Below are 27457 nucleotides of genomic sequence, written 5' to 3'. Positions count from 1 at the left end.
GGCCTGTATACTGTAGTGTTATAATAAAGTAGTGAAAAGAAAATGCTGGCTGGGGCTGAGCGCGGTGGCTCAAAGTGCTGTAATCCCAGCACTTTGGGAGGCTAAGGCAAGCAGATCACCTGAGATCAGGAGTTTAAGATAAGCCGGGCTAATGTGGTGAAACCCCATCTCTACTAAAAGCACAAAAATTAGCCTGGCGTGGTGGCGGGTGCCCATAACCCCAGCTACTTGGGAGGTTGAGGCAGGAGAATTGCTTGAACCCGGGAGGTGAAGCTTGCAGTGATCAGAGATCAACCCACTGCACTCCAGCCTGGGCAACACAGCAAGACTCCATCTCAAAAAAAAAAAAAAAAAAAAAGAAGGAAAAGAAAATGGGAGCTCTGGGAAGCTGAAGCAGGGGATCCCTTGAGGCCAGAAGTTTGAACCAGTCTGGGCAACATAGCAAGACCCTATCTCTACAAAAAGAAAGAAAGAAAATGTTAAGAAAATCAAGCTGGAGCCGGGCGCAGTGGCTCAAGCCTGTAATCCCAGCACTTTGGGAGGCCGAGGCGGGTGGATCACGAGGTCAAGAGATCAAGACCATCCTGGTCAACATGGTGAAATCCCGTCTCTACTAAAAAAAAAAAAAAATACAAAAAAATTAGCTGGGCATGGTGGCTCGTGCCTGTAATCCCAGCTACTCAGGAGGCTGAGGCAGGAGAATTGCCTGAACCAGGAGGCAGAAGTTGCGGTGAGCCGAGATCGTGCCATTGCACTCCAGCCTGGGTAACAAGAGTGAAACTCCATCTCAAAAAAAGAAAAAGAAAAAGAAAAAGAAAATCAAGCTGGGCGTGGTGACCAGCCTATAGTCCCAGCTACTCGGGAGGCTGAGGCTGGAGAATTGCTTGAACCTGGGAGGCAGACGTTTCAGTGAGCCGAGATCGTGCCACTGCACTCCAGCCTGGCGACACAGCTAGACTCTATCTCAAAAAAAAAAAAAAAAAAAAAAAAGTAAAGGAGGAAAGAAAGAAAGAAAATCATAAGAGAAAATGCATTTACAGTACTTTATTGATGAATACCATAAGCTTACATTATCTGTTTACAATGATGTCTGACTGAAATGGCGAGTAACCACAGCTGCAAATCTCAAGCAAGCAATTCAACTTTTTCTTGTCATGTCATGACTTTTTTCTGCTTCTTGGGAGCACTTCCAGCATCATTGGTGGCACTTCATACGGGTCCCATGGTGTTATCTGAAGTTTACAGTATTGCACTTAACAGGATGAAAAATACAAGAGAACCGGGGGAGGTCACTTTTTAGTGCTATACGCAATTTACTAGAGAGACGAATTGCGCATTCGATGATAAGCAGCGTATGATGTTTCAAGCTTCCGCTCACAACAGCAACAAGAAGTGGCTAGGAATGTATTACAGTAGTACAGTATATACTACAGTTAATTTTATGGAGTTCTGATTTATTTATTTATTATTTAATTATTTGAGAGTGGATCTCTTTTTTTTTTTTTTTTGAGATGGAGTTTCGCTCTTGTTACCCAGGCTGGAGTGCAATGGCGCGATCTCTGCTCACCGCAACCTCCGCCTCCTGGGTTCAGGCAATTCTCCTGCCTCAGCCTCCTGAGTAGCTGGAATTACAGGCACGTGCCACCATGCCCAGCTAATTTTTTGTATTTTTAGTAGAGATGGGGTTTCACCATGTTGACCAGGATGGTCTGGATCTCTTGACCTCGTGATCCACCCGCCTCGGCCTCCCAAAGTGCTGGGATTACAGGCTTGAGCCACCGCGCCTGGCAAGAGTGGATCTCTATCACCCAAGCTAGAGTACAGTAGTGCAACTATGGCTCACTGTAGCCTTGATCTTTTGAGCTTACTCAGTTCTCTCGCCTCAGCCTCCCTAGTAACTGAGACTATAGGTCTCAGCCAGCCTGTATGTGTGTGTGATGTGTGTGTGTGTGTGTGTGTGTGTGTGTGTGTGTGTGTGTGTGTCTGTGTAGAGATGGGGTCTGTCTACATTGCCCAGGCTGGTCTCAAATTCCTAGGCTCAAGTGATCCTCCCACCTTAGTCTCCCAAAGTGTTGGCATTACAGGTGCGAACCACTGCACCCAGCCAATTATGATTTAACACTGCATCTTTACGTGTGGTCACATTTATCTTGGCTGTAAATGGTGCTATGTACAGTCTTTAAGTGTTTGTGTATGTGTAAGATTTTCATTTGTTTTGTTTTCTTGAGATGGGGTCTCAGTCTGCTGCCCAGGCTGGAGTTCAGTGGAGTTCTGGGCTCACTGCAACCTCTGCCTCCCAGGTTCAAGTGATTCATGTGCCTCAGCGTCCCAAGTAGATGGGATTACAGAGATGTACCACCACGCCCAGCTAATTTTTGTATCTTTAGTAGAGTCAGGGTTTCGCCGCCTTGGCCAGGCTGGTCTTGAATTCCTAACCTCAGGTGATCCACCTGTCTTGGCCTGCCAAAGTGCTGGGATTATAGGCATGAGCCACAACGCCCAATCTTGTATGTGTAAGTTTTGATAAATTTTAACTTTTTATTTTTTTAATTTTGTTTATTTTTTATATTTTTGAGACAGAGTCTCGCTTGGCTCACTGCAAGCTCCACCTCCCAGATTCCAGTGATTCTCCTGCCTCAGCCTTTGGAGTAGCTTGGATTACAGGCATGCACCACCGCACCTGGCTAAAAATTTTAACTTTTATTTTTTATTTTTTATTTTTATTTTTGAGACGGAGTTTCGCTCTTGTTACCCAGGCTGGAGTACAATGGCGCAATCTCGGCTCACCGCAACCTCTGCCTCCTGGGCTCAGGCAATTCTCCTGCCTCAGCCTCCTGAGTAGCTGGGATTATAGGCACGCACCACCACGCCCAGCTAGTTTTTTGTATTTTTAGTAGAGACGGGGTTTCACCATGTTGACCACGATGGTCTTGATCTCTCGACCTCGTGATCCACCTGCCTCGGCCTCCCAAAGTGCTGGGATTACAGGCTTGAGCCACCGCGCCCGGCCAAATTTTAACTTTTTATAACAGATTTGTGAATATGTTATGGTGGTAAATAAAAAAATAAACTAGTATCTACATATATTTTATGCATCCATGATACACCTTTTTCTTTCTCTCTTTTTTTTTTGAGACGGAGTTTCGCTCTTGTTGCCCAGGCTGGAGTGCAATGGCGCAATCTCGGCTCACCGCAACCTCCGCCTCCCGGGCTCAGGCAATTCTCCTGCCTCAGCCCCCTAAGTAGCTGGGATTACAGGCATGCACCACCACGCCCAGCTAGTTTTTTGTATTTTTAGTAGAGACGGGGTTTCACCATGTTGACCAGGATGGTCTCGATCTCTCGACCTCGTGATCCACCCTCCTCGGCCTCCCAAAGTGCTGGGATTACAGGCTTGAGCCACCGCGCCCGGCAATACACCTTTTTCTTAATTTTTAAAAATATTTCTAACCTGCTGGGCATGGTGGCTCACGCCTGTAATCCTAGCACTTTGGGAGGCCGAGGTGGGTGGGTCACCTGAGGTTAGGAGTTCAAGACCAGACTGGCCATCACAGTGAAACCCCATCTTAAAAAAAAAAAAAAAAAGAGCCAGGCATGGTGGCTTATGCCTGCAATCCCAGCACTTTGGGAGGCCAAGGCGGGCCGGATCACTTGAGGTCAGGAGTTTGAGACCACCTGGCCAACATGGTGAAACCTCGTCTCTAAATAAATTTAAAAAAAAAGAAAAAAGGAAAAAAATATTTCTAACCTGTAAGGTTTATATGCAAGTTTTAAAAATTGTTGCACCAAAAATTTTTTGAACATATTTATTGAAAAACATTTTTGTATAAGTGGACCTGCACAATTCATTTTTTTTTTTTTAATTTATTGAGACAGAGTTTTGCTCTTGTCTCCCAGACTGGAGTGCAATGGCGCAATCTCCACTCACTGCAATCTCTGCCTCCTTGTTCAAGTCATTCTCCTTCCATAGCCTCCGAAGCAGATGGGACTACAGGCGTGTGCTACTATGCCCTGCTCATTTTTGTATTTTTAGTAGAGACGGTGTTTCACCATGTTGGTCAAGCTGGTCTTCAACTCCTGACCTCAAGTGATCCACCCACCTCAGCCTCCCAAAGTGCTGGGATTACAGGCATGACACACCTCACCTGGCACAATTCATTTATAAAAAAAAAAAAACAACTGTAGAGAGGTTGGGCATGGTGGCTCACGCCTGTAATCCCAGCACTTTGGGAGGCAAAGGTGGGTGGATGGCTTGACCTTAGGAGTTTGAGACCACTCTGGGCAACATGGCAAAATTAGCCAGTGTCATGGCACATGCCTGTAGTTCCATCTACTTGGGAGACTGAGGCAGGAGGATTGTTTGAGCGTGGGTGGTGGACGTTGCAGCGGGCTTAGATTGCGTCATTGCACTCTAGCCTGGGTGACAGAGCCAGACCCTGTCTCAAAAAAAAAATTTTTTTTTGGTAGAGTTGGGGTCTCACTGTGTTGTCCAGGCTGGTCTCAAACTTCTTCCTCAAGCTGTCTTCTCACCTCAGCCTCCCAAAGTACTGGGATTATAGGCATGAGCCACTGTGCCCAGCCAATCCACACAGTTCAAATCTGTGTTGTGTTGTGCAAGGGTCATCTGTATATTTATAAATAAATACTTACAAATGCAGAGAACAGTATCCATCCCATAGGGTTTGGAAGGATTACATGAGCTAAGCGATGTGAAGGGCTTAGCTTAGCCCAGATGAGTGTTCAATATGAGTTGGCTTTTTCTTTTATTGCTGTCTCTGTCTCATGGTTCCCTCTCAGCTGCCATTCATGGGAGAGAGATGGTGGGAACAGGTCCCTCTTGCCCTTTATACTGAGATAGTATGCTGAAGCATCAGAGTCACTAGCTCAGGCACATGGCTTAACTGGTGATGCTACAAGCCAGGCCTCTGGTGACTGTCAAATCCCTGTTGGGGCCAGAATTCTGCACTCAGCCCAGACTCCTGAGAGAAATTAAGCACCTACTTTGTGCCAGGTCCTATGTTCAACCTTCAAAGTATTCTCTTGACGGTCCAACATGGTGGGTAGACATTATGCTCTGTTTTAAACAGATGAGTAAAATGAGACCCAGAAAAGTTGCTTGGTTCCCTTTGTGTTATTATTATTGTTTTGTTTTTGAGATGGAGTCCCACTCTGTCACCCAGGCTGGAGTGCAGTGGCTCCATATCCGCTCCCTGCAACCTCTGCCTCCAGAGTTCAAGTGATTCTCCTGCCTCAGCCTCCTGAGTAGCTGGGATTACAGGCACGTGCCACCACATCCAGCAAATTTTTTCCTTTTTTCATTTTTAGTAGAGACAGGGTTTCAGCATGTTGGCCAGGCTGGTCTCAAACTCCTGATCTCAGGTGATCTGCCCGCCGTGGCCTCCCAAAGTGCTAGGATGAATGTTTATAGGTCCTTACCATCTTGTGTTTCCTCTCCCCATGAAACTGCCATACATATTTTCAGGACCTTCACGGGTTCCTGAAACCCAGAATCTCAGTTTATAAATTTTGGTGCTGAAGTACTTAAAATTCCCAGTGATCTTTAAAGGTTAAACTGGGTGGAGAGTATGGCCAGGGAAGGAACAGGCAGGACACAACTCATAGTGCACTAAGTCAGTGAGAGCCTCTCGCCGTGTAATGTGTAGGTTTAATTGGGCCCTGAGTATCTGCATTGTTTTTCCTTTTTCTTTGTTTTTCTTTGTTTGTTTGCTTTTTTGATGGAGTCTAGCTCTGTCACCCAGGCTGGAGTGCAGTGGTGTGATCTCAGCTGACTGAAACCTTTGCCTCCTGGGTTCAAGCGATTCTCCTGCCTCACCCTCCTGAGTAGCTGGGAATACAGGTGCCTGCCATCACACCAGGCTGATTTTTGTGTTTTTAGTAGAGATGGGGTTTTGCCATGTTGGCTAGGCTGGTCTTGAACTCCTGACCTCAGGTGATCCACCCACCTTGGCCTCTCAAAGTGCTGGGATTATAGGCGTGAGCCACAGCACCCGGCCTCGCATTTTTTTGCTTATGGACAACATAGCTCCAACAATTTTGCCCCCTGTGGACAGTATAGCATGTGTCTGCATTTCTAACAAGCTCCCAGGCCATTCCAGAACTGTTGGTTCTGGTCCACACTCTGAGCAATGGGGCTCCGTACAGCTTTACCCTCTCTAGCTTCACTTCTCTGCTTCTCAGATTAGTCCCCCTCTCAGCAACAGGCATCATTAGGTAGGTAGATATTACCCTTGACTCCTTCCTTCCCTTATCCTCATTTTCAGTTAGCAAGAACTGACAATGTCACAATACCACTTTCTGAACGGCTCTGACTCTTGTCCATTTGTGTCTCCCACTTTCTTTCCCTTCCTTCCTTCTTTCCTTCCATCCTTTTTTCTCTTTCTTTTTTTTTTTTTAAGATGGAGTTTCACCATGATGGCCAGGCTGGTCTTGAACTCCTGACCTCAGGGTGATCCACCCACCTCGGCCTCCCAAAGTGCTAGGATTACAGGCGTGAGCCACCACGCCCAGCTTGCTTGCTTGCTCGCTTTCTTTCTTTCTTTTTCTCTTTCTCTTTCTTTCTTTCTTTCTTTCTTCTCTCTCTTTCCTTTTTTTTTTTTTTTTTTTTTTTTTTTGAGACGGAGTTTCGCTCTTGTTACCCAGGCTGGAGTGCAATGGCGCGATCTCGGCTTACCGCAACCTCCGCCTCCTGGGTTCAGGCAATTCTCCTGCCTCAGCCTCCTGAGTAGCTGGGATTATAGGCACGCGCCACCATGCCCAGCTAATTTTTTGTATTTTTAGTAGAGACGGGGTTTCACCATGTTGACCAGGTTGGTCTCGATCTCTCGACCTTGTGATCCACTCGCCTTGGCCTCCCAAAGTGCTGGAATTACAGGCTTGAGCCACCGCGCCCGGCCTTTCTTTCTTTTTTGAGACAAGATCTTGCTTTGTTACGTAGGCTAGAGTGTTGTGGCACAATCACTGCTCATTGCAGCCTCCACCTTCTGGGCTCAAGCGATCTTCCCACCTCAGCTTCCTGAGTAGCTGGGAATACAGGCATCACAACCACACCCAACTAACTTTTGTAATTTTATTTTTGGTTGAGGATGGAGTCTTGGTATGTTTCCCAGGCTGGAGTGCAGAGGCAGGATCTTGGCCCACTGCATTCTACACCTTCTGGGTTCAACCGATTCTCCTGCCTCAGCCTCCCAAGTAGCTGGGACTACATGCATGTGCCACCACGCCAGGCTAATTTTTGTTTTTTTTTTTTTTTTTTTTTTTTTTTTTTTAGGAAGCTTTTGGACTGAGATGATAGAGTTTTCTAGATATATAATAGGATCATGTCACCTGCAAACAGGGATAGTTTGACTTCCTCTCTCCCTATTTGAGTACCTTATTATTTCTCCTTGCCTGATTGCCCTGGCCAGAACTTCCAATACTGTATTGAATAGGAGTGGTAAGAGAGGGCATCCTTGTCCTGTGCCAGTTTGCAAGGTGAATGCTTCCAGCTTTTGCCCTTTCAGTGTGATATTGGCTGTGAGTTTGTCATATATGGTTCTTATTATTTTGAAGTATTTCTTAAATACTTAGTTTATTGAGAGTTGTTAACGTAAAGGGATGAATTTTATCAGAAGCCTTTTCTGCATTTACTGAGATAATCGTGGTTTGTCTTTAGTTCTGTTTATGTATTGATTCGAATATGTTGAACCAGTCTTGCATCTGGGGATGAAGCCTACTTGATCATGGTGGATAAGTTTTTTGATGTACTGCTGGATTCACTTTGCCAGTATTTTATTGAGGATTATTGCATTGATGTTCTTCAAAGATAGTGGCCTGAAGTTTTTTTGTTGTTGTTGTATCTCTGCCAGGATGTTGGTTTCAGGATGCCTCTTAGAATGAGTTAGGGAGGAATGCCTCCTTTTCAGTTTTTTGGAATAGTTCCAGTATGTCTTCCCAATTTTAGTAACTATTAAAGACACTCTCTGCTGATTAGGTTTTGATTATATGGTTTTATTACTAGAGTAATCTAAAAGAGAGAAATCATTTATTTTTTTAGCTTTCATTTTGAATTCAGGGGTACATGTGCAGGTTTGTTACATAGGTAACTTTGTATCATGGGGATTTTTTTTTTTTTTTTTTTTTTTTTTTTTTTTTTTTAAGAAAAAGAATAAAGAGGAAGAAAGAGAAAGAGGAAGAGGGAGAGAGAATGGGGGTATTGCTTTGCTGCCCGGGCTAGAATGCAGTCTAAATATGGGTATGCCTATAATTGTCCTTAATAATGGAGACATGAAAGAAAATGAGGGAAGAGAGTAACAAACAAGGAGCCAACCAACATTTCGTTTAAACTTCTAAGTTGATATGATGTGGTACTGATAAGAGTGTATATTTTGTGTAAAGTGGAGAGTTCTATAAATGTTAATTACGTTTACTTGTTCCAGATCTGAGTTCAAGTCCTGGATATCGTTATTAATTTTCTGTCTCATTGATCTGTCTAATATTAATGTTGAAGTCTCCCACTATTATTGTGTGGGAGTCTAAGTCTCTTTATAAGTCTTGTATGTCTGGGTATTCCTGTATTGGGTGCGTGTATATTTAGGACCTTTAATTCTTCTTGTTATTGCATTAATTCTTTTATCATTATATAATGTCCTTCTTTACTTCTTTTGATCTTTGTTGCTTTAAATACTATTTTATCAGAGGCAAAAATTGTAACTTCTGCTTTTTATTTATTTATTTTTGCTCTCTGGTTGGTTGGTAAGTCTCTCTCCATCCTTTGTTTTGAGTCTTTGTGTATCCTTGAATGTGAGATGGGTCTGGATGCAGCATACAGTTTTAGTATTTTGTCCGAATTGCCTGTCTTTGAATTGAGGAATTTAGTCAATTTAAATTTAGAATTGATAATGATATATGTGAGTTTAATACTGTCATTTAATATTAGCTGGCTATTTTGCCCATTAGTTGATGTAAATTCTTCATTATATTGATGTTTTTTACTTTTTGGTATTTTTTAGAAACGCTGACACTGTTTGTTCCTTTCTATGCGTAGTGGTTCTTTCAGAAGCTCTTGTAAAGCAGGCCTGGTGGTGATGAATTCTGAGTGCTTGCTTGTTCACAAAAAACTTTATTTTTCCTTCACTTATGAAGCTTAGTTTGGCTGGATGTAAAATTCTTGGTTGAAAGTTCTTTTCTTTAAGGATGTTGAATATTGGTCCCCACTCTCTTCTGGCTTGTAGGGTTTCTGCTGAGAGATCTGCTGTGAGTCTGATAGGCTTCTCTTTGTGGGTAACCTGACCTTTCTGTCTGGCTGCCCTTAGTATTTTCTCCTTCATTTCAACCCTGGTGAATCTGACGATTATGTGCCTTGGAGTTGCTCTTCTTGAGGAATATCTTTGTGGTGTTCTCTGTATTACCTGGAGCTGAATATTATCCTGCCTTACTAAGTTGGGAAAATTTTCCTGAATAATATCCTGAAGCATATTTTCCAGCTTGGATTCATTCTCTTCGTCACATTCAGGTACACCTATCAAGCGTAGATTAGGTCTTTTCACATAGTCCCATATTTCTTGGAGACTTTGCTCATTCCTTTTTATCCTTTTTTCTCTAATCTTGTCTTCTTGTTTTATTTCATTGAGTTGGTCTTCGACCTCTGATATCCTTTCTTCTGCTTGATCAATTCGGCTGTTAAAACTTGTGCATACTTCACGTAGTTCTCGTATTGTGTTTTTCAGCTCCATCAATTCACTTATTTTCCTCTCTAAATTTTGTATTCTTGTTGACATTTCGTCAAACCTTTTTTCAAAGTTCTTAGTTTCTTTAGATTGTGTTAGCGTAAGTTCTTTTAATTCACAGGAGTTTCTTATTATCCACGTTTTGAAGCCTGCTTCTGTAATTGGAACACACTCGTTCTCCATCAAGCCTTGTTTCGTTGCTGATGAGGAACTGGGATCCCTTGGTGAGGGAGAGGCGTTCTGATCTTGGGTATTCTCAGCCTTTTTTGGCTGTTTTCTTCCCTTCGTTGTAGATTTATCCATCTGTGGTCTTTATAATTACCGTCTTTGTAATTGGGTTTCTGAGTGGACGTCCAACTTATTGATTCTCAGCGCCGAAATCTGAGCAACCCACTGCGCCGACCAAATCAGCGGCGTTAAGATGGATGGTGCCTTTCTGACTCTGCACCAAGAACCGACGCTCCGAGGCGCCCGCAAAGCCGCCTCGCCTGTCACAAGAGTCGCGCTGGCGACCCGTGGGGCTCCTCCGCTGGGAATCTCCTGGTGCGTGAGCAACAAGAATTCATGTAAAGGTGTGGCGTCCTCTCGTTCTTTGCATTTTCAGTGGGAGCTACAATCCTGAGCTGCTAGTGATCAGCCATCTTGGATCTCTCTTCTCGAACTCTTGACCTAGGTGATCCACCCACCTCGGCCTCCCAAAGTGCTGGGATTATAAGCATAAGCCACCGTGCCTGGCCAACTTTTATAATTTTTTTGTAGTTACGGGGTCTCTCTATGTCCCCCAAGCTGATCTCAAACTCCTGGGCTCAAATGAGCCTCCCACCTCAGCCTCCCAAAGTGTTCAGATTACAGGCTTGAGCCACTGCGCCCAGCCCACCCACTTCCTTTTCCTTTTCTTCCCTCATCTTACTTTTAAAAATTATTATTATTATTATTTATTTTTTGAGACAGAGTCTCACTCTGTCACCCAGGCTGGAGTGAAATGGCGCCATCTTGGCTTACTGCAACCTCTGCCTCCCGGGTTCAAGTGATTCTCCTGTCTCAGCCTCCTGAGTAGCTGGGATTACAGGCATGCACCATCATGCCCAACTAATTTTTGTATTTTTAGTAGGAACAGGGTTTCATCATGTTGGCCAGGCAGGTTTCAAGCTCCTGACCTCACGTAATCCACCCACTTCAGACTCCCAAGGTGCTGGGATAACAGGCGTGAGCCACCATGCCCAGCCCCTTTAAAAAATTATTTAATGTGGCTGGGCGCGGTGGCTCAAGCTTGTAATCCCAGCACTTTGGGAGGCCGAGGCGGGTGGATCACGAGGTCGAGAGATCGAGACCATCCTGGTCAACATGGTGAAACCCAGTCTCTATTAAAAATACAAAAAATTAGCTGGGCATGGTGGCGCGTGCCTGTAATCCCAGCTACTCAGGAGGCTGAGGCAGGAGAATTGCCTGAACCCAGGAGGCGGAGGTTGCGGTGAGCCAAGATGGCGCCATTGCACTGCAGCCTGGGTAACAAGAGCGAAACTCCGTCTCAAAAAAAAAAAAAAAATTATTTAATGTAATTTATTTTAATTTATTTGCAGACAGGGTCTCTCTCACCTAGGCTGGAGTGTTGTGGTGAGATCTTGGCTCACTGCAACCTCTGGCAACCTCCATCTCCCGGCTTCAAGCAATCCTCCTACTTCAGTCTCCCAGGTAGCTGGGACTAGGACTACAAGCATGCGCCACCATGCCTGGCTAGTTTTTTCCCTTCTTTGTAGAGACAGAGTTTTGCCATGTTGCCAGGCTCGTCTTGAACTCCTGGACTCAAGCGATCTGTCCACTTCGGCTTCCCAAAGTGCTAGGATTACAGGCGTGAGCCACCACACCCGGCCCAGTCCTCCCACTTTCAGTTTAGCCCACCACCATCTTCCTGAAGGGGCCATTGTAGAATTTCCCCATCCCCAGGCTTCTACTTTTGGTGCCCTTCTGGCCCATTTAAATGGCAAGTTGTCTTAGACTTTCATGCAACTTACAAGTTCCTGTGTTGTCCTGGCCCTGATCCTGTCTGCAGCCTTGTCTCTTTGCATCTTACTCCTGGAGTTCTCATCCATTGGTTTTTGCCTATGCTGTTCCCCTTGCTCAGAATCTTCTCCTGTGTCTTTCACCCAACCCCAACTTCTGGCCCTGGTCTGTCCTGCCTGTTCCCTTCTGTCCTTACCTCAGCATAGGTTGGGAGCCTGCCTGGCTACTCTTGCCTCAGTAAGGACCATTGTGATGGTATCCAAAATGCTTGAAGCTCCTTAAAGCAAAACAAGGAACTGATTGTAAGGATTGTAAAGAATTGATTGTATGGGGTGGTCTTTAGACTCCACAGGCAAGAACCCCTAGTCCTTCCCTCCTTCCCTCCTCTAGGACTCTCAGCCCAGTGCTTTCTGTCTGGTTGCTTCATAGCTCTGCATCTTCGAAACTTGATTCCAAATCCTGGGATATAGAATCTAATTGGCCCACCTATACTGAGGTAATCTCCCTGGGCCAATTAGCTACTACTGATAGGGAACTAAGACTCACAAGACACATAGGGTGTTCAGGCCTCGATCCTGAGTGGGTAGGCAGTTTACAGAGGGGAAGATGGTCTAAAAAGTCCCCAAAGATGTCTCCTATAGCTCCCTCAGGGAGAATTTACCCTGTGCTCCCCTCTTGCAGTGGTGTAACTACCACTGCCTGCTACTGTTTTACCTCCTCCAATGGACATACATGCTTAGGAAAGAAGCCAAGTTGTATAAATCTGTGTCCAGGTCCAAAATGAAATTACCCAATAAGTATTTATGGAATGCAGTGTAAAGAAAGTACAGAAAAAGAGCTGGCCTTCAGGTTTTTGGAGCTATCACAAAACAGGTGAAATTTGGGCTGAGCTTTAGAGGGAATAGATTTACTAACTGGGATTTACTAACTAGCAAGAGAGATGTATGATCCTCTGGCTTGAATTGGACCAGTCACACATTACTGGGCATCCAACCCATTGAGTGACTGCTGTGGGAGTAGGATAAGGCCTGGAAATGGGTGAGGAGTGGCCAAAGGAGGGATTAGACTCCTAAGTGTGTGAGCCAAATATTTCCTTTTCTGAACCCCCCTGCTGATAGCTCTGTTCTCATATGAGTTAAGGCTGTATTATAATTATATTTGTTGGCCAGCCATGGTGGCTTACACCTGTAATCCCAGCACTTTGGAAGACTGAGGCAGGTGAATCATTTAACTCAGGAGTTTGAGACCAGCCTGGCCAATATGGTGAAACTCTGTCTCTATAAAAATACAAAAATTAGCCAGGCGTGATGGTGAGTGCCTGTAATCCCAGCTACTCAGGAGGCTGAGGCAGGAGAATCACTTGAACTCAGGAGGTGGAGGTTGCAGTGAGCTGAGATCATGCCACTGCACTGTAGCCTGGGGAATGGAGTGAGAATCCAGCTCAAAAAAAAAAAAAAAAAAAAAAATTACGTTTGTGTACCTGTTTCTCTGAGGGGCTTAGGGACTGTGAGGTTTTCATCTTTGTATAACAAATCCCCTGGGTCTGTTGGATGAAACGGAATCCCCAGATGGCAAATTTGTGGGCGGTAGCAACCTTACTATCCTCTTCAATACATGCTCACAGAAGCCAACCCTCGTCCAGACTTTAGGGCTACTGTGATAGATTTACCTGGTCCCATCTGGAGCAATCAGACACAATTCCTGCTACAATCTAGATAACTGCAAAAGTACAGCCGACTCTGGAGAATCCCAGCTTACCTTATGTAATTTTTTTTTTTTTGAGACAGTGTCTTGCTCTGTTGCTCAGAGTGCAGTGGCATGATCAAAGCTCACTTCAGCCCCAAAATTCTGGGCTCAAGCAATCCTCCCACCTCAGTCCCCAAGTAGCTGGGACTACAGGTGTGCACCACCATGCCCAGCTATTATTTTTATTTTTTGTAGAGATGGGGTCTCGCTATGTTGCCCAGGCTGGTCTTGAATTTCTGGGCTCAAGGGATTTTCCTGCCTCAGCCTCCCAAAGTGCTGGGATTATAAGCATAAGCCACCATACTTGGCCCATTTAGCACCTTAAAAAGTGTTTATGGGCGGGGTGCGGTGGCTCACACCTGTAATTCCAGCACTTTGGGAGGCTGAGGCAGGCAGATCACAAGGTCAGGAGTTTGAGACCAGCCTGGTCGATATGGTGAAACCCTGTCTCTACTAAAAATACAAAAAAATTAGCTAGGCATGGTGGCAAATGCCTGTAATCCCAGCTACTCAGGAAACTGAGGCAGGAGAATTGCTTGAACCTGGGAGGCAGAGGTTGCAGTGAGGTGAGATCGCACCACTGCACTCCCACCTGGGTGACAGAGTGAGACTACATCTTAAAAAAAAAAAAAAGGTTTATAGGCATTTCCCCATTTCTCACCACTGCAAGCTATTTTACAGATGAAGAACCTACCTCAGGGAGCTTAAGTAATTTGACCAAGGTCATACAGCATGTGAAAGGAGCTAGTTCCTCCCTGCTATCCCTAAGGAAGATCCTTTCATTGCTTTGTGGGAGTTATGTCCCCTGCTATGCATCCTAAGTTCTCTCCAGGCCTCAGAGCCTTACCAGTGGGAATCATTGCTCCTTCCTTCCTCAGAAAAACAGAAACGGTGTACCTACTATGCAGAAGGCATCGTCCCTCCTCCCTTACCTGCTCTCAGAAAAACACCAGCACCAGCATAGTGAGACCTTGTCTCCACAAAAAATAAAAAAATTAGCTGGATGTAGTGCTGTACACCTGTAGTTCCAGGTACTAAGGAGGTTGTTGAGATGAGAGGATCACTTGAACCCAAGAAGTCAAGCTTGTAGTGAGCTATGATCATGCCACTGTACTCCAGCTTGGGTGATGAAGATCCTGTCTTTGAAAGAAAGAAAGAAGTAAAAAAAAAAGAGAGAGAAAGAGAGAGAGAGAGAGAGAGAGAAAGAGAAAGGCACCAGGATAACAGTCATTTACCCCTGAAGTAAGTAAATAAATGCACCTACTTTCTCACTGTGTAACATATGCTCTATTTGAATTCAGAGAACTGGGTTCAATTTCTGGTTCCACCAGTTACTGGCTGTAAGATTTCATGTAACTCAATCACTCTGAGCTTCAGTTTCCTTTTCTTTAAAACTGTGGTAGGCGGGGCACGGTGGCTCAAGCCTGTAATCCCAGCACTTTGGGAGGCCGAGGCGGGTGGATCACGAGGTCAAGAGATCGAGACCATCCTGGTCAATATGGTGAAACCTCGTCTCTACTAAAAATATGAAAAATCAGCTGGGCATGGTGGCGCGTGCCTGTAATCCCAGCTACTCAGGAGGCTGAGGCAGGAGAATTGCCTGAACCCAGGAGGCGGAGGTTGCAGTGAGCCGAGATCGCGCCATTGCACTCCAGCCTGGGTAACGAGCGAAACTCCGTCTCAAAAAAAAAAAAAAAAAAAAAAAAAAAAACTGTGGTAAAACTAATATAACATAAGGTCTTTTTTTTTTTTTTTTTTTTTTTTTTTTTTTTAGATGGAGTCTGGTTCTGTCTTCAAGGCTGGAGTACAGTGGTGCAATCTTGGATCACTGCAACCTCTGCCTCTGGGGTTCAAGCAATTCTCCTGCCTCACCCTCCTGACTAGCTGGGACTACAGGTGGGCAGCACAACACCCTGCTCATTTTTTGTATATTTATTTATTTATTTTTGAGACCTTGAGTCTTGCTCTGTTGTCAGGCTGGAGCGCAGTGGCGCAGTCTCAGCTCACTGCAACCGTCGCTTCCTGGGTTGAAGCGATTCTTCCGCCTCAGCCTCCCAAGTAGCTGGGACTACAGGCACATGCCAAACACCCGGCTAATTTTTGTATTTTTAGTAGAGACGAGGTTTCACCGTGTTAGCCAGGCTGATCTCGAACTCCTGACCTCGTGATCTGCTTGCCTCGGCTTCCCAAAGTGCTGGGATTACAGGCGTGAGCCACCGCTCCCAGTCACCCTCCATAGGATTTTTTTTTTTTTTTTTTTTTTTGAGACGGAGTTTCGCTCTTGTTACCCAGGCTGGAGTGCAATGGCGCGATCTCGGCTCACCGCAACCTCCACCTCCTGGGTTCAGGCAATTCTCCTGCCTCAGCCTCCTGAGTAGCTGGGATTACAGGCACGTGCCACCATGCCCGGCTAATTTTTTGTATTTTTAGTAGAGACGGGGTTTCACCATGTTGACCAGGATGGTCTCGATCTCTTGACCTCGTGATCCACCCGTCTCGGCCTCCCAAACTGCTGGGATTACAGGCTTGAGCCACCGCGCCTGGCACTGGGGTCAATTTTTAAAATATCTCCTAGGACATTATAATCTGGGTGATGAGTGGTATACAAGCAAAAGGTAAAAAAAAGTCCCAAGAATGGGATGACTGTTGAATAAAGCAATACAACTCTTTATTGTTACCTTGGAATGTGGTTCAGAGTGATCATGGCTTTGGCATTCAGAAGTATGAGAGGGCCATAAGTGTGGTTGGTGGATGCAGGATTGAGCTAACTCTCATGGAATAAAGAGGAGATGGGAAAGATAAAATGAAGATGGTGTTTTTTCATGTGTGTTTTCATGGTGATGAAGAAAGCCTCGTTCTAGTTTCTGATTAATCAACAAGTCCCTGGTGAGTTTTGCCTAATCCCAGAAGGACAGTCCCAGATCTTTTAAACTCACTTAAAGGTATAGCTGTCAATAGGCAGTTATATGCGTAAATCACTCTAGGGACTTCCCCCCTAATAGAACTCATCTTTTTACAGATGAATTTGGGGGTACCATGAATCTCAGAGGTCGTTGTGAGGGCACGACATCATCCAAGTAGTCAGGGAAACTCTGGGAGGGTGAGGAAACAGATGTTACAGGAGGGCAATGGCATCCTGGGAGGAGGGAATGGAACGGGTTTCCATCACCAGAGGAGCTAGCTCTGGCCTTTGTTTCTCCAACTTTAGTGACCTGAGAAAGGTAAGTGCTGATGTTTTGGTGGTTGTGCCTTAAGTCTTTTATTGGGCAGGGGGCGGGGAAGAGGGTGGGGGGGATTAACAATAGGACTGTATTTTTTAAATATCTGGCTGACCTTACTGGTTTCTTTCTCCTCTCTTTGGTAGTCTCTGGGGCTCTCATGTGAACCTGTTTCAACTGCTGAGGCCAAATCTGCTCTATGTGTCACCCAGGGAGTCCCAGCTGAGTCCAAATGGGTGAAATGCAAACTGTGAAGCTGGAAAGGGTCAGAATGCTAATTTGACCTCAGGCTCCTTGAGAGAAGTTAACCAACTTTTTAAAATTTTTATTTATTTTTTTAAGAGACAGTGCCTTGCTATATTGCCCAAGCTGAACTTGAATTCCGGGCTCAAGTGAGCCTCTTGCTTCAGCTTTCTGAGAAAGCTGGGACTATGGAAATGTGCCACTGCCCTTGGCTGGAACCGGCTTTTGAGGCACCCTTTGCCTTTGAAGAATCTAGGATGAAGTTCCTCTTACTTGAGGAAGCAGAGAACCTCTAGAGCAGGCGTCCCCAAACTACGCCCGCGGGCCGCATGCAGCCCCCTGAGGCCATTTATCCGGCCCCCTGCCGCACTTCAGGAAGGGGCACCTCTTTCATTGGTGGTCAGTGAGAGGAGCACAGTATGTGGTGGCCCTTGAATAGTCTGAGGGACAGTGAACTGGCCCCCTGTGTAAAAAGTTTGGGGATGCCTGCTCTAGAGGCTTTGACTCTGCTGCTTTCTTTCTTTCTTTCTTTTTTTTTTTTTTTGAGACGGAGTTTCGCTCTTGTTACCCAGGCTGGAGTGCAATGGCGCGATCTCGGCTCAACGCAACCTCCGCCTCCTGGGTTCAGGCAATTCTCCTGCCTCAGCCTCCTGAGTAGCTGGGATTACAGGCACGCGCCACCATGCCCAGCTAATGTTTTGTATTTTTAGTAGAGACGGGGTTTCGCCATGTTGACCAGGATGGTCTCGATCTCTTGACCTCGTGATCCACCCGCCTTGGCCTCCCAAAGTGCTGGGATTACAGGGGTGAGCCGCTACACCAGGCCAACTGTGCTGCTTCCTAATCCATGAGCCTGCTGTTTCCAGAAAGGATACTCTATTAGTCTGTTCTCACACTGCTATAAAGAAATGCCTGACACTGAGTAATTTATAAAGAAGAGGTTTAATTGGCTCATGGTTCCACAGGCTGTACAGAAAGCATGATGCTGGCATCCGCTGGGCTTAAGGGGAGGACTCAGGAAACTTACATTTATGATGGAAGCAAAAGGAGAACGAGCACCTCACAAGGCTGGAGTAGGAGGAAAAGAGAAGTGGGGAGAGGTGCCATATCCTTTTTTTTTTTTTTTCAGACAGAGTCATACTGCTGCCCAGGCTGGAGTGCAGTGGCACAATCTTGGCTCACTGCAACCTCTGCCTCCTAGGTTCAAGTGATTCTCCTGCCTCAGCCTCCCAGGTAGCTGGGATTACAGGCATGCCCCACCATGCCTGGCTAATTTTTGTATTTTTAGTAGAGATAGAGTTTTGCCATGTTGGCCAGGCTGGTCTCAAACTCTTAACCTCAGGTGATCCACTGGCCTTGACCTCCCAAAGTGCTGGGATTATAGGTGTGAGCCACCGTGCCTGGCCGGCGCCATACATTTTTAAACAACCAGATCTTGTGAGAACTCACCATCACCAGAAGAGAACCAAAGGGAGGGTGCTAAACCATTCATGAAGGATCTAACCCCAAGATCCCATCACCTCCTGCCAGACCCCAATCTCCAACACTGGAGATTACAATTCAACATGAGATATGAGTGGGGGTACAGATCCATATCAGATAGCAAAGTGCCTTTCGACAGGCAGAGCCCTTTAATTACCTCCAGAAAATAATATAAATGGAGGGATTTCCCCTCTGGGGTTCCCCCCCCTCCGCCGTCTCTCTCTCTCTCTCTCTCTCTCTCTCTCTCTCTCTCTCTCTCTCTCTCGGAAGCTTTCTCTCTTCCTCTCCTTTTTCTTTCTTTACTTAAATAAATCACTTTCTGCAAAATAATAATAATAATATAAATGGCAATTCAGGCATATATGTGTCTCAGAAGCCAAGGGGGTATGTAAAAATGGGAAATTTGAGAACACCTGAAAACTATGATTTTTTTTTTTTTAAAACACCTTCTGCAGATCTAAATTCCCATCGACAGTTTGCTCCAAAAATAACTGCATCTGGTGTCTTAGAGGTGTGAAGGCCTAGAAGAAAAGGGAAGTGGGGACGAGAAAGGAATTGTTATCCTCTTGATTTTGTGAGTAAAATACAAAACCTTCAAAGAAAGATACACTTTCGTAATTAAAAAAATCATTTTGTCAATATTCACTTCTTGGGAGGAGGAGAAGAGAACCTGAGGCTACAGCGGAGACAGCTGATACAGTCCCATCAGTAACTGGAGCCCACATGGCAGTAATTCCCAGCTTGAGTAAGGAGAACCTGCATCCTTAACCTCCACTGGAGTGTCAACAATTAAGAAAGCCCCCTTTTGCCTCTGCTTCTCTTCCAGAGAATTCCGAAGACCGCTTCAGTTAACAGGAAACAGGATGGTTTCCAACAGGACCAAGGGTGGAAAAGGAAGAGCTATATGGTGCGCATAATTTCAGGGGTCCTTGAGGACTGAGCACAACCTAAGTTGGAGGCAATAGTTGTAGTAGCCTTGACAGCATCAGTAACGATCGTACCCCAGTGTAGCGCTCCTTATTTCTGCTAGGTATTTGCATCACTTCATTCAATCTAACAAACCGCCTAGATTATTATTCCCAATGAGAAATGAGGAGAAGCTGAGGCTCAATTGAGACGCTAAATGGCTGGCGAGTTGCAAAACCATTCCGTTGGACCCACCCGTAGAACCACTCTCAGGCAGCTTCTGGCTTGGGATTCCCATGCGGCATTCACTCCAGAAAAGGTCCTATCCAGGCTGGAATCGCCTTACACCCCGCGTAGCTGAACGGCCTTTAGTCGGCTCTCAGCGGAACTTTCCTCTCCGCGGCTCTGGTTCCCGTCCGTGCGGTCGGGCGCGCGGGCCGGGAGGGGGACACTTTCTGGCGCGGACCGCGAGCGGAGGCTGGCGAGCGCCGCCGCCGGTGGAGACCGACGCTTGGCTAGAGCCAGCCCGCGGCGCCCGGGCCTGGCCGGCTGCTTCCCGCCTCAGCCGCCGCCCCCGCCCCCGCCGCCGCAGACTCTGCCTTGGCGGGCGCAGCGGAACGTGAGGTTCCTCGGCCCTGCGCGGTCCGGCGCGGCCCGGAGTCGCGGCGCAGGAGGTGAGAGCCGGTGCCGGTCCCTCGCTCCCGGCCAGGGCCGCAGGGTCCCGCAACAATGGGGACGGACTGGGGACGCGGCCTGGGCTCCTGGCATGCAGTGGCTCTGGGCAGCTAGATGGACCCAGCGGCCTGGGCCTTCGAGGCACGGGGTCCAACCCGGGAAACTCCAGTGGCCAGAGGCTTGGCGGGGGTCTTGGGCCTCGACTTTGGGGCCTCAGTGGCTTGATATTTGAGGATTTCGTAGCCGGGGAAGGGAGTCATAGGGACACGGGGACTTAACTGTGGTCTCCGTGCGTTCATGGCGCTGGATGCTGGCGGCCGGTGGATGACCAGAGCGCGGTGTGGGGTAGGGGAAGTATTTGGATTTTTAGGGGCTTCTGTGTGTCTAATCCCTAAAGCGCATCTGGATTGCGTCTCCCCGACCCACTTTCCTGTGGTCTGGGAATTTGGCAGATAGGGGTCGGGCTGGGGTAGAAGAGGCATTGAGAGTTTAGCTTCTCCGAGGTAACTGGTGATTAGTTCCTGGAAAGGCAGGAGCCCTGCTGGGCACAGGAGAGTTAAGCAGAGAGCCGAATCCTCCGGGGCTCTGATGCACCCTGACAAGGAGTGGTTCTCAGACAAGGAACTTATCACAGGAGTGAGTAGTGACACACGGTGAGTAGCGCTAGCTGTCTTGTCGTTAGGATGAGGCTGGTGGGAGTTGTGGTTTGAGGAGTGTAGAGGAGAGTTGATAGTCGACTGAGATGGGAGAATCAGCTTTATGTAAAGGGCCATGGTGGTGGCAGCCTGAGGAGATGAACAAGGAAACTTTGCAGAGTGGGCTTCCTGATGGAGAATGACCTCTTACTGCGTGGGAGTGGGTGACTCAGATCTGTTAGGATTCCTTTTGCTTCCTAGGGAATGTGGCTGACTATATTGGTGGCCGAACATTGAGGTGGATGCAACTGGAAGAGTTATGTGAGGCTGGATGAGTTTGTTCCCATGTTGAGGACAGCGTGGACCTTTCTTACTCCAAGTCAGAGTGGTGGCTGTCATTGACAACATTTTAAGTAACGAAAATTCTCTGTGGTATTTGGATCCAAAGCTTTTCTCTGTTCAATTTTTTCTTTCTTCTGTTGTTTTTGAATTGTGACTCATACTTTCTTTTTAGCACTGTGGCTATTGTTTGTAATGATAGGCAAACTTAGACTTCATCATACTTGTAAGTTCCAGGCATTTTCAGTCCAATTCTTATAAATCTAAATTAATTTAAAGGCTTGTTTTCACTAATTTGTGTGCCATTGTTTAATGTATGCAACACTAAAGAAGGATACAGAAACCCTAACATTTATGTTATTAAATGCTCTTTCCATCCTTAAATCCTTTAAATTTCATTTTCTCTTACTGCCATGAAGTATGTTAAATTTGTTCAATCTTAGTGACTCTCATTTCAGCATCCTTGTTTACTCTCACAGGACACTGTCTTCACTAGAATTATTATCTATCTTCAATGAACTTGGCATGTACACTGTCTCCCTGTGACAATCTGTATCATTGAAAGATAGTGTGCAAACTCCAACTCTGAGGGTTGCAGCTGTGGGCCAGAGCTCTGTATGTATTATTCAGGCAAAAGTTGCTGTGTTATCTGTAGGTGAGATATTAAAGAGAACGCTACATGAACAAAAACAGTATCGGAATCATTGTACCTTCTGAGTTTAGAGTGGTAGGAAGTATAGTCTAACTGGAGTCTAGTAAAAATTTTCAAGTGCGATGTTAGGTAATTCTGTTTGTAGTTGGACTGATAGTTCTCATTATTGTAAACAATATTTTTTTTTCCTTAAGTTTTAAATGATTATTTTTCTTCAGTGGTATTCTTTCTCTCTTGGCTGGGTGTGGTGGCTAACACCTGTAATCCCAGCACTTCGGGAGGCCGAGACAGGTGGATCACATGAGGTCAGGAGTTCAAGCCTGCATGGTGAAACCCTGTCTCTACTAAAAATACACAAATTAGTTGGGCATGGTGGCACATGCCTATAGTCCCAGGTACTTGGGAGGCTGAGGGAGGCACAAGAATCACTTGAACCTGGGAAGCAGAGGTTACAGTCAGCTGTGTCACTACACTCCAGCCTGGGTGATGAAGTGAGACTTGACTCAAAAAAAAAAAAAAAAGTAGTATTCTTTCTCTCTCTACATTTATTCTTTTATAAACCAACATTTATTACATTATGCCAGGCATGCTTTGGGCACCTCCACAATGCTGATGATATTTTTAACATTTTGATAGTGGTAGTTCCTGGTTTAGAGGTGGCTATAGGTCTATGAAGAAAGAAGTTACTGAGGTATACCAAACTTTTAATTGGTAAAACCATTGAATAAAGTTTTTATAATGTATTAATTATAAACAATTATCTTAACATTTAATGTTAACATTAATGTGACAATTATCCTAACATTCCTTTTTTTTTTTTTTTTTTTTGAGATGGAGTTTCGCTCTTGTTACCCAGGCTGGAGTGCAATGGCGTGATCTCGGCTCACCGCAACCTCCGCCTCCTGGGTTCAGGCAATTCTCCTGCCTCAGCCTCCTGAGTAGCTGGGATTACAGGCATGCGCCACCATGCCCAGCTAATTTTTTGTATTTTTAGTAGAGACGGGGTTTCACCATGTTGACCAGGATGGTCTCGATCTCTCGACCTCGTGATCCACCCACCTCGGCCTCCCAAAGTGCTGGGATTACAGGCTTGAGCCACCGCGCCCGGCCCTATCCTAACATTTCTATGGAATAAGTTTAGCTATCACTGTGAGTTCATTTTAGTATGGGATTATTTTTGCTTTTTTTTTTTTTTTTTGAGGCGGAGTTTCACTCTTGTTACCCAGGCTGGAGTGCAATGGCGCGATCTCGGCTCACTGCAACCTCCGCCTCCTGGGTTCAGGCAATTCTCCTGCCTCAGCCTCCTGAGTAGCTGGGATTACAGGCACACGCCACCATGCCCAGCTAATTTTTTGTATTTTTAGTAGAGACGGGGTTTCACCATGTTGACCAGGATGGTCTCGATCTCTTGACCTCGTGATCCACCCGCCTCGGCCTCCCAAAGTGCAGGGATTACAGGCTTGAGCCACCGCGCCCGGCCTATTTTTGCATTATTTTATACACCTGTTAAATTTAAGTACTCCTGCAGACAAACCACAGGTAAAACATTTTGTTTTGGTGTGTGTGTCTCAATGAGCAGTGATTTATAAATACTATATGTGTTCAGGTTCCCCAGGAAGCCATCACACTCCTTCCCACTGTGGTTTTGGGAGCATGAAGTCATTGCTTATCCTCTATGTCTGGTTCACTGTATGTAGGCTGGGAGTGTCTCCTGATCACTTGGAGTGCTGTCCCTTGGAAAAGAAGGAGTAAGACTGAGGTAAGGCTCAGTCTTTTTGTAGTCACTTGCCTCTTGCATTTTTTTTTTTTTTTTTTTTAGACGGAGTTTCGCTGTTGTTACCCAGGCTGGAGTGCAATGGCACGATCTCGGCTCACTGCAACCTCCGCCTCCTGGGTTCAAGCAATTCTCCTGCCTCAGCCTCCCGAGTAGCTGGGACTACAGGTGTGCACCACCACACCGGGCTAATTTTTGTATTTTTAGTATAGACGGGGTTTCACCTGGTTGACCAAGATGGGGTCTCGATCTCTTGACCTTGTGATCCACCCGCCTCGGCCTCCCAAAGTGCTGGGATTATAGGCGTGAGCCACCGCGCCCGGCCGTCACTTGCCTCTTAATTTTCACTGCAGAAAATATAATGTAAATCTGAATTTTTTTTGCTTTATTACTCGTCATTCAAGATCTAGTAAAATGAAATTCTGCCTTTTGCTGTCTTCTCAATTTCTCTGTATATATCTTGGGCAAAAATAAATGAAGAAATGTAAAATCAAGGCATTTTGATTATAAATAAATTCTTCAAAATATCTTTCATTTTCCATCTGGACTATTCGCTTTATCAAAGAAAATAAAAACTTGTTTATTTGTTGCCTTGGAGGCAAGGTGATTTCGTAAAGACACTTTTTTTAAAATTAAAAAAATTTTTTTTAAGACCGGGTTTCACCACGTTGGTCAGGCTGGTCTTGAACTCCCGACCTCAGGTGATCTGCCCGCCTTGGCCTCTAGAGTGCTTGGATTACAGGCGTGAGCCACCATGCCCGGCCAAAGACACCTTTTTGGCCACCTCTTAGTTAAATGGATCAACTTCAGAAACTCTTGGAAATAAGGCTGAGTTTTCTTTTTTCTTTTTCTTTTTCTTTTTTTCTTTGAGACGGAGTTTCCCTCTTGTTACCCAGGGTGGAGTGCAATGGCGCGATCTCGGCTCACCGCAACCTCCACCTCCTGGGTTCAGGCAATTCTCCTGCCTCAGCTTCCTGAGTAGCTGGGATTACAGGCACGTGCCACCATGCCCAGCTAATTTTTTTGTATTGTTTGTAGAGACGGGGTTTCACCATGTTGACCAGGATGGTCTCGATCTCTTGACCTCGTGATCCACCCGCCTCGGCCTCCCAAAGTGCTGGGATTACAGGCTTGAGTCACCGCGCCCGGCAGAGTTTTCTATTTCTTCAGAAAAAGTCTGAGAGAAGTGCCTAGTACAATGGGAAGAACTTGGTTTTTGGAGTCATCTTACTTTTTCTTGCTCAATTTTTGACCCTGGATAAGCAGTTAACCTCTCTGAGCTTTGGTTTTGTTTTGTTTTTCCATCTGTAAAATGGGCCTTATATAATGTTCTTTGCAGGTTGCATTGAGGCATGGAGATGAGGGTCTTGAGCTCTGAGGGTGGTCAGTGCTGGCTGTTAGTAGTAGTTAATGTGTGTTATTATATAGGACCTCTAATCTTAGTAGTAGTAGTAGTAGGAATGTGGTTGAGTGCTGTGGTGCTGTGCAGGGTTCAGGGGCTCAGTTTCCATGTCAGGTGAGGAAGGCAACTGTCTGTACCTGCTGGTGCTCTGGACAGGTGAGGGAATTTTGAGGATATCTTTATTCAGTGCTGGTACGCAGGAGTCCGTACTATAAAGTCCAAGTTCATTCCTGGCAGTAGAAGGTTTTTTTCCTGACAGTTTGTATGGAGAAGCCAGGAGGTAATTGTTTGGCATGTTCTTGTCTCATTGACAGAACACTGGTGTGTACCAGGCATCATTGTGTTCTATATGGCCCCTGATCAGAACATTTCTCTAGCTTTCTTCTGCTGGCACCAGAGACCTGGCTTTGGTGTTTTTGCCAGGAATTCTCCAGATGCAGGAGAGATTTGTCATCTTCTTTAATTGGGGCTACTTTGGTAGAATCTAGCACTCTGTTCAGACATGTTTTTGATGAACAGACGGCTCACAGACTTCGTTATAGAAGTCTTCAGTTTTATTTTTTCCCAATAAGAAAGGGAAAAAACGTCCCACTAATATTCAGGAGAAAAATAAGTAGAGGCCAGAAGTGATTTGAAATAACTGGTCCTTAATCTCTTCCATTCTTGCCCTAGTCAAATGCCCTCTCCATTCCAGTGGTGTTTAATTCCAGTTAAGAGTAAATAATATACTTCTGGGTCTCAGACATCTAGACCCTGTCCTGTCTCTGATTCAGCATCTCATAAGGACCTTTATGACCTTGCCCCTTTATCTTCCTTTCTAGTTTTTTCTCTGCCACAATTCCTCTGGCACTTAAGACTCAGTTATACTGAACTCCTTGAAGGTCCCAGCATTCCCAGGCTATTTCTTCTGCTAATTTCCCTGTCCATTCTACAGCTTGGCTGACTCTAAGGCAGGCATCCCCAAACTACGGCCCGCGGGCTGCATGCAGCCCCCTGAGGCCATTTATCTGGCCCCCAGCCGCACTTCAGGAAGGGGCACCTCTTTCATTGGTGGTCAGTGAGAAGCCCTCCAATGGTCTGAGGGACAGTGAACTGGCCCTCTGTGTAAAAAGTTTGGGGACGCCTGCTCTAAGGCTTGCACCAGGAGTTCAGGCACCACCTTCTCTTAATAAAAGGCTTCCTTGATTCCCTCAAGGTTCAGCAGAATGCCACTCTTCCGTATGACATTGCAGTCTATGCAAGCTTTTATAATCACACTGTCCTGCTAAGTTTTGGTATTTTTTAAAAATTATTTTATTTTTTTTCCTCAAATTCCTTTTTACCATGTTTTGGTATTTTTGTGTGTTTCCTATGCCTAGTTTATTATCTACTTGAAGGCAGGACCTTGTCTTGTTTATATCCCAGCACCTGACCATTTTTGGCACAGGGTAGCTACTTGGCAAATGTTTGTTGAGTGAACAAATGAATGACCTCTGCTTATGAAATAACAGGAAACCATTCGTTGTGGAGCTAGTGGTGTGATGAGAGTTCTGACTTCATGGCTGCCTCTGATCCTAGCTGAAGCAGTACCTCTGCCTTTGTATTTCCATGTAGTTAAAGGCAACACTTTGTTATGAAAATGTGTTGCTTATTCATTTGTTCATAATTTTGAGGCTGGAGGGCTATTATTTGCTTTTTTTTGGCAAGAAAATGTCTTGCAAACATTTTCTTTGGGAGAAAATGTGACAATTTTTCATTGGTATTATCTGCTCTTCTGCAGGCTGTTGACTGCTCTGAGTGCTTTGTCCTCATATGTAAAGATGTGTCGGCCGGGCGCGGTGGCTCACACCTGTAATCCAAGCACTTTGGAGGCCAAGGCGGGCGGATCACCTGAGGTCGGGAGTTCAAGACCAGCCTGACCAACATGGTGAAACCCTGTCTATAAAAAAAAAAAAAAAGAAGTGTCTAGTGAGCTGCCACCTGCTGGGAATGGATAATGATTGATTGATTGATTGATTGATTGGAGACGTCTTGCTCTGTTGCCCTGGCTGGAATGCAGTGGCATGATCTAGGCTCATTGCAACCTCCACCTCCTGGGTTCAAGCTATTCTCCTGCCTCAGCCTCTCAAGTAGCTGGGACTACGAGTGCATGCCATCATGCCTGGCTAATTTTGTATTTTTAGTAGAGACAGGTTTTCTCCATGTTGGCCAGCCTCTCACAGTCCAGGGATTACAGGCTTGTGCCACCGCACCTGGCCTGCAGGATACATTTCTGTAAGTAGAATTTCTGTGTCAAATGTTATGCATGTTTAAAATTTTGTTAGATATTATTAAATGACTGTCAACAGTTTGTATCAATTTATATTTCTCCCCTAGCACTGAACTTTATCAATACTTTTATTTATTTATTTACCTAGGTATCTAGCAATACTTGCTAGAATGGGAATCTATTTATTTATTTATTTTTGTTTTAAAGACAGGGTCTGACTCTGTTTCCCAGGCTGCAGTGCAGTGGCATGATCACAGCTCACTATAACCTCTGTCCCCTGGGTTTAAGTGATCTTTCCACCTCAGCCTCCTGAGTAGCTGGGATTACAGGTGCTCACCACCGTGTCCATTTTTTTGTAGAGATGAAGTCTCACTGTATTGCCCAGGCTGGTATCCTGGGCTCATACGATCC

At 45.5% G+C, this 27457-nt stretch overlaps 1 protein-coding gene across 3 annotated transcripts in view; it reads left to right on the top strand.

Moving 5' to 3' along the window:
- Nucleotides 1-19793: 19793 nt before the first annotated feature.
- The window catches only part of RAD54L2 (RAD54 like 2), a 116840-nt gene continuing 109176 nt past the window's right edge, over nucleotides 19794-27457 (top strand). Inside the window, exons 1-2 of one of the 3 annotated variants that reach the window (XM_074403769.1) lie at nucleotides 19794-19995; nucleotides 20893-21044. The gene's annotated coding sequence lies outside the window, so the exon portion shown is untranslated. Of the gene's footprint in view, nucleotides 19996-20026; nucleotides 21045-27457 lie in introns of those variants that run through there. The other 2 variants (XM_039477193.2, XM_074403768.1) reach the window with 2 other exon arrangements.

This window comes from Saimiri boliviensis, chromosome 8 (genome assembly GCF_048565385.1).
Source record: "Saimiri boliviensis isolate mSaiBol1 chromosome 8, mSaiBol1.pri, whole genome shotgun sequence".
NCBI classification, from domain to species: Eukaryota; Metazoa; Chordata; class Mammalia; order Primates; family Cebidae; genus Saimiri; species Saimiri boliviensis.
The sequence above is the reverse complement of the archived record's forward strand: the minus strand, read 5'-3'. Positions and strand labels throughout refer to the sequence as shown.